This window comes from Oreochromis niloticus, unplaced genomic scaffold, assembly GCF_001858045.2.
Source record: "Oreochromis niloticus isolate F11D_XX unplaced genomic scaffold, O_niloticus_UMD_NMBU tig00002217_pilon, whole genome shotgun sequence".
In the NCBI taxonomy this organism is placed as follows: domain Eukaryota; kingdom Metazoa; phylum Chordata; class Actinopteri; order Cichliformes; family Cichlidae; genus Oreochromis; species Oreochromis niloticus.
This window is the reverse complement of record NW_020327597.1, coordinates 44,994-56,410: the sequence shown is the minus strand read 5'-3', so window position 1 is coordinate 56,410 and position 11,417 is coordinate 44,994. Positions and strand designations below refer to the sequence as shown.

At 39.1% G+C, this 11,417-nt stretch overlaps 1 long non-coding RNA gene across 1 annotated transcript; it reads right to left on the bottom strand.

Moving 5' to 3' along the window:
* Positions 1-469: 469 nt before the first annotated feature.
* Positions 470-5,043, bottom strand: LOC102080075 (uncharacterized). The gene is made up of 5 exons (XR_002060889.2): positions 4,882-5,043; positions 3,678-3,776; positions 2,312-2,579; positions 2,020-2,156; positions 470-1,851 (listed from the first exon to the last, which is right to left on the bottom strand). It is a non-coding gene; the product is annotated as an uncharacterized LOC102080075 (long non-coding RNA).
* Positions 5,044-11,417: the final 6,374 nt, after the last annotated feature.

Sequence of the window (11,417 nt, the reverse complement as noted above, 5' to 3'; positions counted from 1 at the left end):
GTCTCTCAATCTCCCGTTGGAGAGCCGTGAGCTTCTCCATGATGTTATCAAACTTACGCTCTGTGATGTTGTCATTCTTGTGCTCAAAGAGCCGATTTCTGAGAACTCACGACCGCAGTGCGCTTCTCCAAGATGTGATCTAATTTGTGCTCAAAGGTGTTATTCCGAGCGAGCCCCTCCAAGATGTAATCAGTTTGCACTCAGAGATCTTATTCTGAGTATTCACGGCAGCCATGAGCTTCTCCAAGATTTTATCCGTGCTGCATTCAATGAGCCCATTTTGAGAAACTCACGCCTCGTCCCATCGTTTCAATCCCAGCGGGCAGCCTTGTGGGGGTTTGAACAGCTGCTTCCGCTTCCTTAATTCTTCGATAAGCCAGGGCCAAGCCAGCTCCGATCAGCAAGAACCCTGTTATCATGGTTCCGAATAGGTAGATATCTTCAGCACTCAGGCTCACCCAAGGCCAAACTTCTCGTTGAGAAAGGCGTGTCAATTGCATTCAGGGACCAGTTGATCAAATCCATAATTGTCTTTTAGGTTTTCGAAAACATACTGTGAGAGAGTGTTCCAGGGAAAAGTAATACAAAATCTAGTGTAACTTGTATTGAAAAGGAAAACAAAGGCATGGAAAATGATATGCATGTGTACATATAAACAGTGAAATGCCAAATATATTATCCAGTTTGCATAGGTTTTGTGCACATTTTGTATGGCAAGAAACACAACATATCTCAAAAGCACATGAAAGCTAAGAAGAGGATTTTTGTCCATTTCTTTGCGAGATTCTGTTTTCACTTGTATGAATTTGATAAACATAGGACCTAAATAATATTTAAATAAAGTCCAGTTTGTGATACATTTCAGACATGGACAGTAACACAGCTGAATAATTGTTGCGCATAAGGAGAGAAAGAGGGATAAAGAACATTAAAGTTGTGAAATGAATTCAATGGGAAATAAATCACTGCCTTTTCTTAGACAGTGAATGATTCCTTGTTTTAACTTCTAAAGGATTTTGACATATTGCTGCTACCAGTGTACCATAGCTGGGAATCTGTCATAAAGTAACTGTAAAGTCATATACATGAAAGTTATGGTTGCACTGTGATGTAAACTGAAGTCAGCTGTGTTTCCTCAAAAGAAATGATAAACAGTAATACATATCAGTAGATATAAACTTTATGCACTTTTTAACAGCTACAAGGGATTGTTAATCATGGTCTGAGAAGCAGGGGTTCATTTTGAAACAGACTTTAGCATGAAGATCCTGCAGTATGTGTGCGCAACTACCTACATATTAGAATACTATAACAAAGAATGTGGAGAAAGCAGTGTTACACAAGTGCTGTACTCATATACTAACTGACACCCCATATGAAGGGAGGATTCAGACAAACACTGTTTGAGATGTAATGATTTATCATGTTAAATATGCATTTTTTTCCACATTTCAGATTAGAAACATTAAGAGAATGGATTAATGCAGTGTTTGGTTTTTTTTTTATTCTCAAAAATAATTACATCATTAATATTGTGTATTCTACAATTGAAGATTGAAAGCTGTGTGTTTGTATGAATCCAGCCTGCTATTGTTACAGAGTTAAGAAAAATGTGAATCTACTATTTCCCCAAACAAGTTATATACTTTGGGTAAATAGATTCTTGTGTTATTGCAACACAGTCAAGACACAATACTAAATAATCCACATTTGTTGAAAGCTCATTTTCATATATCTGATATTGTTTGTTAATTCTGGTGATACAAACTGATTCAAAGATTGGCTGCAGCCCTCTTATTTTCCTGGACCAAGGTGGTTGATCAGTAGCAATGAAGTCACAAAAGATGGTCACTATAAGAGTGTTCAAACAGTAATACTATGAGTAATTTATACAGTCTAAGAAGCTGAAATGCAGTCTCACAAAATAAGCATGTTTTGAAAGGTACATTGAAAACCATGTTATGGGTATTAAAGACTAAAAACTACAAAGAAGTTAGACGATGAATTATTTTAAAATACCTCATATTTGTTGCAGGTCACATAACCAGAGTCCAGAGCAATCTGACAGTCACATGATGGTGACAATAGACAAGAGCTCTGTGATGAGGTTTTAATGTGTCAGTTGTGAAACGGAAGAATTCCCAAGACAACAATAGCTGCAGAGAGAGACAAAATGTAAATGTAAACTTGAAAAGTGCCTACAAGTTCAATTGTTTGAGTCCAGAATCATTTATGAAATAACCAGAAAATAAATTCAAACGGCAGACATGTAATTGTTTTTTTTTTTTAAATGAAAGACAAAGAATCATACCTCTCTCTGGTCTCAGGATCACTGTAGCGTGGCAGGAAGTACAGATTTTTCAGCATAACTCATCAGTGATGGTTTCAGAGGTGTGGAGTGTGGCAAAATGGTGATGGTCTGCAGATGAATTAGCAGGTAGAGTGATGGGTGTGTCATCTTCTCCACTGAAGATACACTGATATGGCAGGTTATAAAGCCAGCAGTCTCTATTTGGCATGTAGTCTCTGTGTTGTCCAGCAGTGATGGATGAGGTTGGGATCAGGAGTTCATGAATATGCTGTTAAAGATGATGTTGGTTCAGCTGTGGATGGTGAGGTTCGAAGGTTTCACCACAAAGGAGACAGGACTTTTTGCCCTGTCTGAAGAAAATACATCTACACAAAAAAAAAGTCCTTTGAAAACTGCTCACCTACCCAACTAAGCCCCCAAGTGTGAATGGAATGCTTCTATAGGGTGTCAGTTAGTAAATTTAATTAATATATCAGAAAGTATGGGCTACACCTAAAGCCCATACTTTCTGATGTATTTTGTTTATTAGCAGCTATTTCCAGAAATAGCTGCTAAGAGAATTGTGACTTGGCCTTTATCCACCCAAACCCAAACCCACCCAGATAAAGGCCAAGTCAGAAAATGGATTTACAAACTTTACATTTACATTGAAATCAATTTTCATATATATTCTGTTACCTATAAAATATTTTGCTCCACTAAATAAATAATGATAGAAATCCTTGGTAGCCTAGAGATACTTGAAGAGTTTTGTACCTGCAAAACATGATCAACAAGATTAATTCACCCAAAAACTTGATTCTATAGAATCTACTGTAACGAAGAAAACACAATTAACTGTATTTTTTCATATGACCCATAAGAAATACCTGCATTTGTCAAGGATTTATGTATTTGTTGTGTAATATGTGGAGAGCCCTTTAAGGGAAAGGTTTCATTTAAACAGTGTTGAGATAAATACGTCAGAGTAAACTCAACTATGAACAAAAATAGATGACAATTAAAAATCATGACAAAAGCATTAGTGGAATTTGTCATTTCAAAATATATTTCAGAATGAAAAACAAATTATGTCACTTTAATACTTTGTTGCAGCATATTCCAGGCCTGAGGTGCATGAAAAAAGAAGGCAGATCTTCCCTGCTCTGTATGAAGTTTAGCCATGATTTGACTACAATGTGCTGACCATTTCAAGAAGCAAGGGTTGATAAAAATCAAGGTAGCTGTTGTAGAATGGTCTTCTTACAGACAGAGCAGGGAAGCCAATTTTTGGGAAGCCATCCGTTATCAACAAAAAATCTTTTTTTATGTCCTACAAACAGTAAACTCTGTAACAAGTATGATCTGTGTGTGTTTCAAAACTCACCAGACGACTTCATGATTGGCTTGAGGACAGGACACAGAATACGGGGTTGTGGTAACTGTAATATGTTCTCAGGACACCTGAATGGAGACTTTGCTGTGGCTGAGAAATAAAAATGAGGTCAAGGAGGGTGTTCTTGTCTGTAATAGCCGAAGTGATCAGCTGTGAATACCCTCTCGACTGAAGCAACTCCAGATTCAGTTTTCTTCCACTGTAAACTTTACATGTGCGTGTAAATCAGTGTTCATACATATTCTGTTGCCTGTAAAAATGTTTTTCTCCTGTGAATATATTATTATAGAAATCTTTGGTAGCCTAAAGATACTTGAAAACGTTTGACGTTTGTTTACCTGCAAAAAAAGATCTACTATAATCAAGAAAACATGATTGTCTGTATGTATTCATATAGCCCAATATAAAGACCTGCATATATCAAGTATTTTTATTTACTATTTGATATTTGGAAAGCAGTTTGTGGGAAAGCTTATTTTTAACAGTGTTGAGATACATATGTCACAATAAAGTCAAGTTAAAAGAAAAGTAGATGACATTTAAAAATCATGAAATGTAGAATTATTAGAATTAGTCATTGAAAAATAGACATAACAATTTACAATAAATGATGTCAGTTTAATACTTTGTTGCAGCATGTTCCAGATCTGAGCTGCATGAAAATAGAAGGCGATCTTCCCTGCTCTGTATGAAGTTTAGCCATGATTTGACTACAATGTGCTGACCATTTCAAGAAGCAAGGGTTGATAAAAATCAAGGTAGCTGTTGTAGAATGGTCTTCTTACAGACAGAGCAGGGAAACCAATTTTTGGGAAGCCTTCCATTATCAGCAAAAAATCGTTTTTATATCTTACAAACAGTAAACTCTGTAACAGACATCATCTGTATGTGTTTCAAAACTCACCAGACGACTTCATCATTGACTCGAGGACAGGACACAAAACACAGGGTTGTGGTAACTGTAATATGTTCTCAGAACACCTGAATGTAGGCTTTGCTGTGGCTGGGAAATAAAGATGAGGTCAAGCAGGGTGTTCTTGTCTGTAGTGGCAGAAGTGATCAGCTGTGAATACCCTCTCGACTGAAACTGCTCCACAATCTGTTTTCTTCCACTCTGTAACTGGTTCTCATTAAAATCTCCACACACAATTATTGGGTGACAGTCCATTATTTCAAGTGAATCTAAAAGACTTACCAGGTTTTGCGTGAACGGTGTCAAACTGTAGTCAGGAGGTCTGTACACAACAGCAATGAGCGCAGGGAATGGAGCCTGAACCTTCAACACTAAAAACTCAAGATCAGTGACATTATGCAGATACTGTTTTACCTGAACCTGAAAATGATTCCTCAAATACACAACAACTCCACCACCACTTCTGCTGGCCATGTGAGGAAAGTTTGTGTAGGACACATGTCTGTTGCGTTTGAACATGGTGTAGCCGTCCAAATGAAGACTGTCTGCAACAAAGGAGCCTTGGAGGTGAGACTCTGTGAGACACAAAACATCTGCTAAACACATTTCATGATGACTCTTGATGTCACTGATGTGAGATGGCAAACCTTCTGTATTGTGATGGATCAGTGTAAGTGTGTCAGGTCTGCTGGCTGTTTCTCTGACCTGAAGAAGAGGCATCATTTCCTCAACGCTGGCTTGTCTCATGGTTTGGAGTGCTGCAGTTACCTCAGGATTGGCATAAATCTTTTTCTCATCCAAGTCCTGTAAATAGAGTCCACTGAGAGACGTCACCCTGCTGAGAGCAACATAAGCCATACCTGGTTCAAAAATGTTCTTCATTGAAACTACAGCTGTCTGTGTTGTAAGACCCTGAGTTTTGTGAATTGTGCAGGCGAATGCGAGCTTTACAGGAAACTGTCTGCGTACCGCTCCTTTAAACTTCAGACTCTCCTCTGCTCTCTCAATGTAAACCAGATCATCAGATGCTGCATTAGCACTGCGGCTGCTTCTTACAGACTGCCGGTTGTCCATTCTGAGCCCCAGTTTAATTATGTGTCCATCATTTTCACATCTCACCACCTTTATCAGTATACCAAAAGCACCGTTAACCAAACCGTTTAGTGTGTCCAGGTTTCTGGTCAGCATGACTCGAGCTCCTTCAGCAACGTGCAGGGTGTCGGGTAAATCATTTCTCCCACCTGTAAATGGTTTGTCTCTTCGTGCCATTCTGCCTGTACGTTTATCCTTCTGGAAATCGTCTGCATTGATGATTATAATGTTTGAATGAAGCTTCTTGAGCGTATCTGTGTTGTGGGATTCAACATTCTTGTTGGTGGCATAAATGTGTAAGACCTCGATTGGACATTCTTCTGGTGCAGTCACAGCCTGTGACAACAAATCTCTGTCGCACTGAGAAAGCTCATCTGTCTTTTCTTTCACTCTAATCCTGTTCAACATCTCTGCAAAGGCCACATCATCTTTCTGACGCATGATCTCGGTTAGAGTGATCATCTGAAAATGTTCCTGCCACAGGTCAATCTGTTCTGGATCGTAAACGCAGAGAGGTTTAGACTGTCGCACTGGTGGCAGCTGGTAAAAATCTCCAACAGCTAAAACTGACATTCCACCAAAAGGTCTCTGAGTGCCTTTGATTTGTTTCAGTCTTGCATCCACATAAGCAAAAAGGGGTTTTGAAACCATTGAAATCTCATCAATAACAATAATTTCAGCATTCATAAGCTCAGATCTGACTTCATCCAGTTGATTACCAAGTCCTTGAATGGGTGGTTTCAGACTCCTGGGTAGTTTCAGTAGAGAATGTAACGTAGAGCCATTGATAGAAAAAGCTGCTGTCCCAGTAAATGAAGTCAGTAAAACAGTTGGATTTGATATGTCAGCTTCTTCTGCATTAGCAGGCAGTCTGCTCAGGATCTTTGATGCTTCAGAGTGAATACATTTAATCAGATGTGACTTTCCAGTTCCTGCACCACCGTTGATATAGAAGAAAAATGGATCTGGGTTCAAACCACAAACTCGCTGAATACACCAGTCTCTTATAGCATAGAACACGCAGGCCTGCTTCTGGTTCAGATTCTGATACATTACACGTACCACAGCTGGATCTACTGCAGATTGTTCTCTGATGGCTCTGATCTCTGTTACAGCATCAGACTGACGATTGTAGTCGGGAACATTCTCCTGTTCATTCTCATCATCAGAATGTCTCTCAGGAAGATTCTCATCACATTGCAGCCTCACAACTTCAGATTCAGGAGCCAGATTACACCATTCATCAATCACAACATCTCTATTTTGTTCAAATTCTTCCAGTGCACTCTCAATATCCTCAGAGTTCTTCTCATACTTGTCTTTATTTCTCTTTACAATCCTTTTCACAGACTCACTGTGGTCTGAACATGGAAGTCGTACAAAACCTGAGTTGTAGAAGGACTGATAGGTTAGGAACCCTTGTGGTTTCAGTTCCTGCTCTGATCTGTGTGGAAGGTAAAGTCTCAACAGTCGTCCATAATATTGCTCAGGATCTTTTTCCTGTGAACAGTGGTAATACCTGATTATAGCTGGTTTATCATTCTTTCGCCTTTGTACAAATCCAAGCTGGTTTAGAAGAGGAAGCACATCTTTTCCTTCATTTGGACCACTCACCAACCTGCACAAGGCAGCAAAATCAGCCAGGGACATTTCCTCATATTCTGGTGTCTCAGGTCTGCATTTGTATTTATCACTCAAACTTGTCATCCAAATATTACAACTGTCGTGTGTTGTGGTTTCCAGGTAGCTCATTGGACGACTCATTTTTACTGGGTTATCATCTGTTGATACAAATACAACACTGCGGGAACACTTTTTCATTTTTAGGCCACAGACTCGAGTCACACACTCCTGTGCACTGATTTCTCTCTTTTTTGAGTAAGCCTGCATCACAGCTCTCATTTCATCACATTCATTGACCGTGTTCTTATCAGAGTTGTCAATAACTGTCTTCAGGTATTCAGAGAGGCCAGATTCTTTCTTCGTTATATATTTACAGAGGTATTCTATACAAGAATAGGCATTCAAGATTAACGAGACATCTAAATTAGAGTTCCAGGCTTCAAGCAGGTCTGGGTTGTAATTGTTAATCCAACAGTCCTTTGGGTCACGTTTCAGAATAAGAGCTGTTTTCTTGTTTATGTCTTGGAGGCATTGTTCATACTCATTCATTGTCAAGTTGCATCGTGACAGAATCTGCTCTATGGTGAGAGAAGCAGCTTCAGGTTCCTTCAGCAGGTTCAACAAAGGTCTGAGTTTGGCTTTTGCAGCTTCAGTGTCTGAATCCTCATCCTGTCTCACAACCATTGTTCTTGTGGATGGCGGTTTTGGAAACCCAAATCTACAACCAGAGTTCACACTCTTAAAGCATGTTTTTGTGTGGTTTTTGCTGTGCTTTTGTAGTTCAGCGACTTTTTTGTGCAGTTCAGGCTGTTTTTCTGGATCAGGCAGTTGAGCTGAGATGTATCTGTCCACAAAGTCACAGACAGTTTGGTCATCATCCACATCTACTTCCACCTTTTCTCGAATCCACAGCAACATGTGTATATGCGGACTACCTCTGTGCTGGAACTCAACTCTGTAAAAGTAATCAATGATTTCACCAAGGGGCTGTGCAGGAGAAAAAAGCAAATCTCTGAACAAAGCCTCAACACGCTTATCAAACATTCGCATGGTAGTTACTGGATTTGATCTTAGAATTTCACACTTTTCTGACCAGTCCAGGGCTTCAAAATCAACATCCTCGCCTTGCTGTCTCTTTATTGCTTGAATCACTTCAGGCCATCTCATCTCAGCAGCAGAGAACGTGACAAAGAACTGAGGTGTTCCTATTTGACGAACCATACTGAATAGATCTTTGGTAGTTTTCTGCCAGTAAGCTGGAGTTCCTCTGAGTGGCTGCATAAATCTGATTGCATCTTTATTTCTTACCAGCTTCTCTACTTCTGTCTTACTTTGTAACATCCCTGATGTGATTTTGCGTCCATCTTTGGTCATAGTTTTACCTTTCCTTAGCTGTATTGTCATGCTGGAATTAGCCAGGTGTATTTCAGTAACAAACTGTGCGAAAAATAGATAATTAGTGTCTCTGGCAAATCTTGCATCAATGTTGAAAAGCCTTGACTTGAAGTAAGCACTCGGTGTCAGTTTAAGACGTCTCTTTTCATCCAGTGTATTCTGACCAGTAGGAAACTGCACTGGAAATGCCATGGCTTCCAAATGAGGAGTTCTGAAAAAACTAACGGGATTGTTTCTTTCTGCAGGAGCTACACAATATGTGTTATCTGTGAAACAAAGAATCTCTTCTGAAATGTCTACAGGCTGCAGACAACTTTCTAGAGCAAAACCTCCATTGTTCAAATCACTTTCTGGTTCCTCTGGATTTTGTTCTTCTGGTTGTTCATCGCAGGATACCATATCAATATCTTGTTCAGTTTCAGACTCAGTTTCACACAAAAGGGCATCTTTTTCATAGTTGTCAATTTCCATTAAATCTGCTTCATCATAATCATCACTTCCCATGCTGGCTTCATCACTGCTGTCCTCATCAGGTAACGTTGGATCACAAAGCAATGCATCATCTCTGATAACAATATCTTTGTACTGTGGATGAATTTGTTTCAGTTTACGCAGGGCTTGGATCAGTTTAGACCAGGTGACAGTCTGGAACAGCTGATGGCCTTTGTAGCAGAGCCGTCTTTTCAGCTTGATCCTCATTATCTGTGATTGGCTTCTGAGCCTTGGTAAACAGTCAACTGTTTGTTGGACTTCAGATGGTACACACACCACATTACCACGTATGAGTCTCTGTCTGCCCTTTGGAAGGGGAATAATCTTAGCAAATGGTATGCATTTGGCAATCAGATGTCTCTCCAGAATGTTAAGATCACACAGTTCAGCTGGAATATCCTGCAGTTCTAAACCATTGATAGCAGCAAGCCTGGGCATGCGTCCACTTTTGAGGGAACTGTGACACGTGTGACAGATATACTCCTTTTTTCTCTCAACGGGAAAGCTGCAGTTATCATTACATGCTTCATCACACACATGAACAAATATACCAGTTAGACACTGTTGAGCTACAGTTTGGTGTTTTGAGTAATTTGTTCTTTTGCATATTTTTACCTGATTAGGAAAAGAAGCTTTTAGACAAACAGTACAAACATACGATGGTGCTGATTTAATGTTTGATCTGAAACGAGATATGGCTTCATTCATTAAACTGTTATCTGGATGACACTGTAAACTTTCAGCTGGTCGGTGCATCTGATGATATTTTCGTTTTATGTTCATTGCACATCTGATATTATGCGCCTGTCTAAAAGAAAAACTATTCCAGTATTTTACTCTCATTCGTTCTCTCATGTTGTCCTTGTGTTGTTGCTGAAATTGTCTCTGTTCTCCATAACGTTTAGTGATGTAAGATAGTTTTTTTTGTTTAAATTCTTCACTCTCTTTATATAGATTGTAAACATACGACCTCATGCAAGCTTTATGTTTCTCTCTGAATTCAACACAAGTTCTGTAGGTTCTTCTTATACGTTCTTTCTTTTTTTCTCTGAAGTCAGGAGACTCTCTATATGTTTTTCTTAGACGTTCATTCTGCTTTTGTCTGAAAATGGGAGATTCTTTATATGTTTTTTTCATACGTTCCTTCTGCTTTTCTTTGAATAAAGGATATTCTCTATATGTTCTTGTTATACGTTCCTTCTGCTTTTCTCTAAATATAGGATTGTTTTTATACATCCTTATGACACGTTCTCTTTTTCTCTCTCTAATTTTAGCACTATCTCTATAGATTTTTCTAAAATGTTCTCTCTGTTTCTCTCTATATGTAGCATTGAGTTTATACAGATTATTTTTGTACACACTCTTTTTCTTACTGTGATCAGAATCATGAGACTTTCTACTAGAATCTCTTTTCTTTGCCTTAAAGCTTTCATCAAAAGTGTACATCTGTCTTTCTTTCTTTTTCTGATTTTCTTTTCTCTGTGGTAGTTTTTCTTGGACCAATAATCGTCTCCTAATCTTTCTCCTTTCCTGTTTATTACGCTTCAACAGTTTATGTGAGAGTTCCTCTGTTGTCTTAGTTAAACAGCAGGCAGTGTTTAAATCATTCTGAGGAACAGAATCTGATGTTACCTGAGTGTCTCTTACAGAAGATGCAGAGGTTTCTATTTCTAAATAATCAGAAGGACGATTGTTCAGCTCAGCAGCTGGCTCATTTGAATAATCCACTCTGGATGACATCACTTCAGTGGCTAAAGTGTCAGTCACAGTTTTCTGTGTCTGCTCAGTGGATTTTGGGGTTTCAAATTCAGGTTCATTTAAAGCTGGTGCTGGAACAGTTGTAGCTGTTTGTCTGTTTTCATCAGCATCTCTTTGGTCAGCAGCATTTTCACTGTGAAACTCCACAGGCTGTAGCTCATAAGTGCAGGTTCGTGCCATGCTAAACATTCGGTACAAGCGTTTGATCCTGTCAATCATGTCGTTAAGACGTGTGAATTTTAACATAACTGCAGTTCCACCACTTACACCTAGCGACAATGGCATTCCTGTAGACTTACGTGGGTGAGGGTCAAAGTATGCATATTCACCTGAAGTCAGCCTGCAAACTGCGATGACCGTTCCTCCTATGACTAGCAAAGCGTAGCAAACCTCTGAAGCCAAACACTGTAGTCCCTGTTCAAGGCTCGGAAGATGATCTGTACTATCAAATGTGCCAT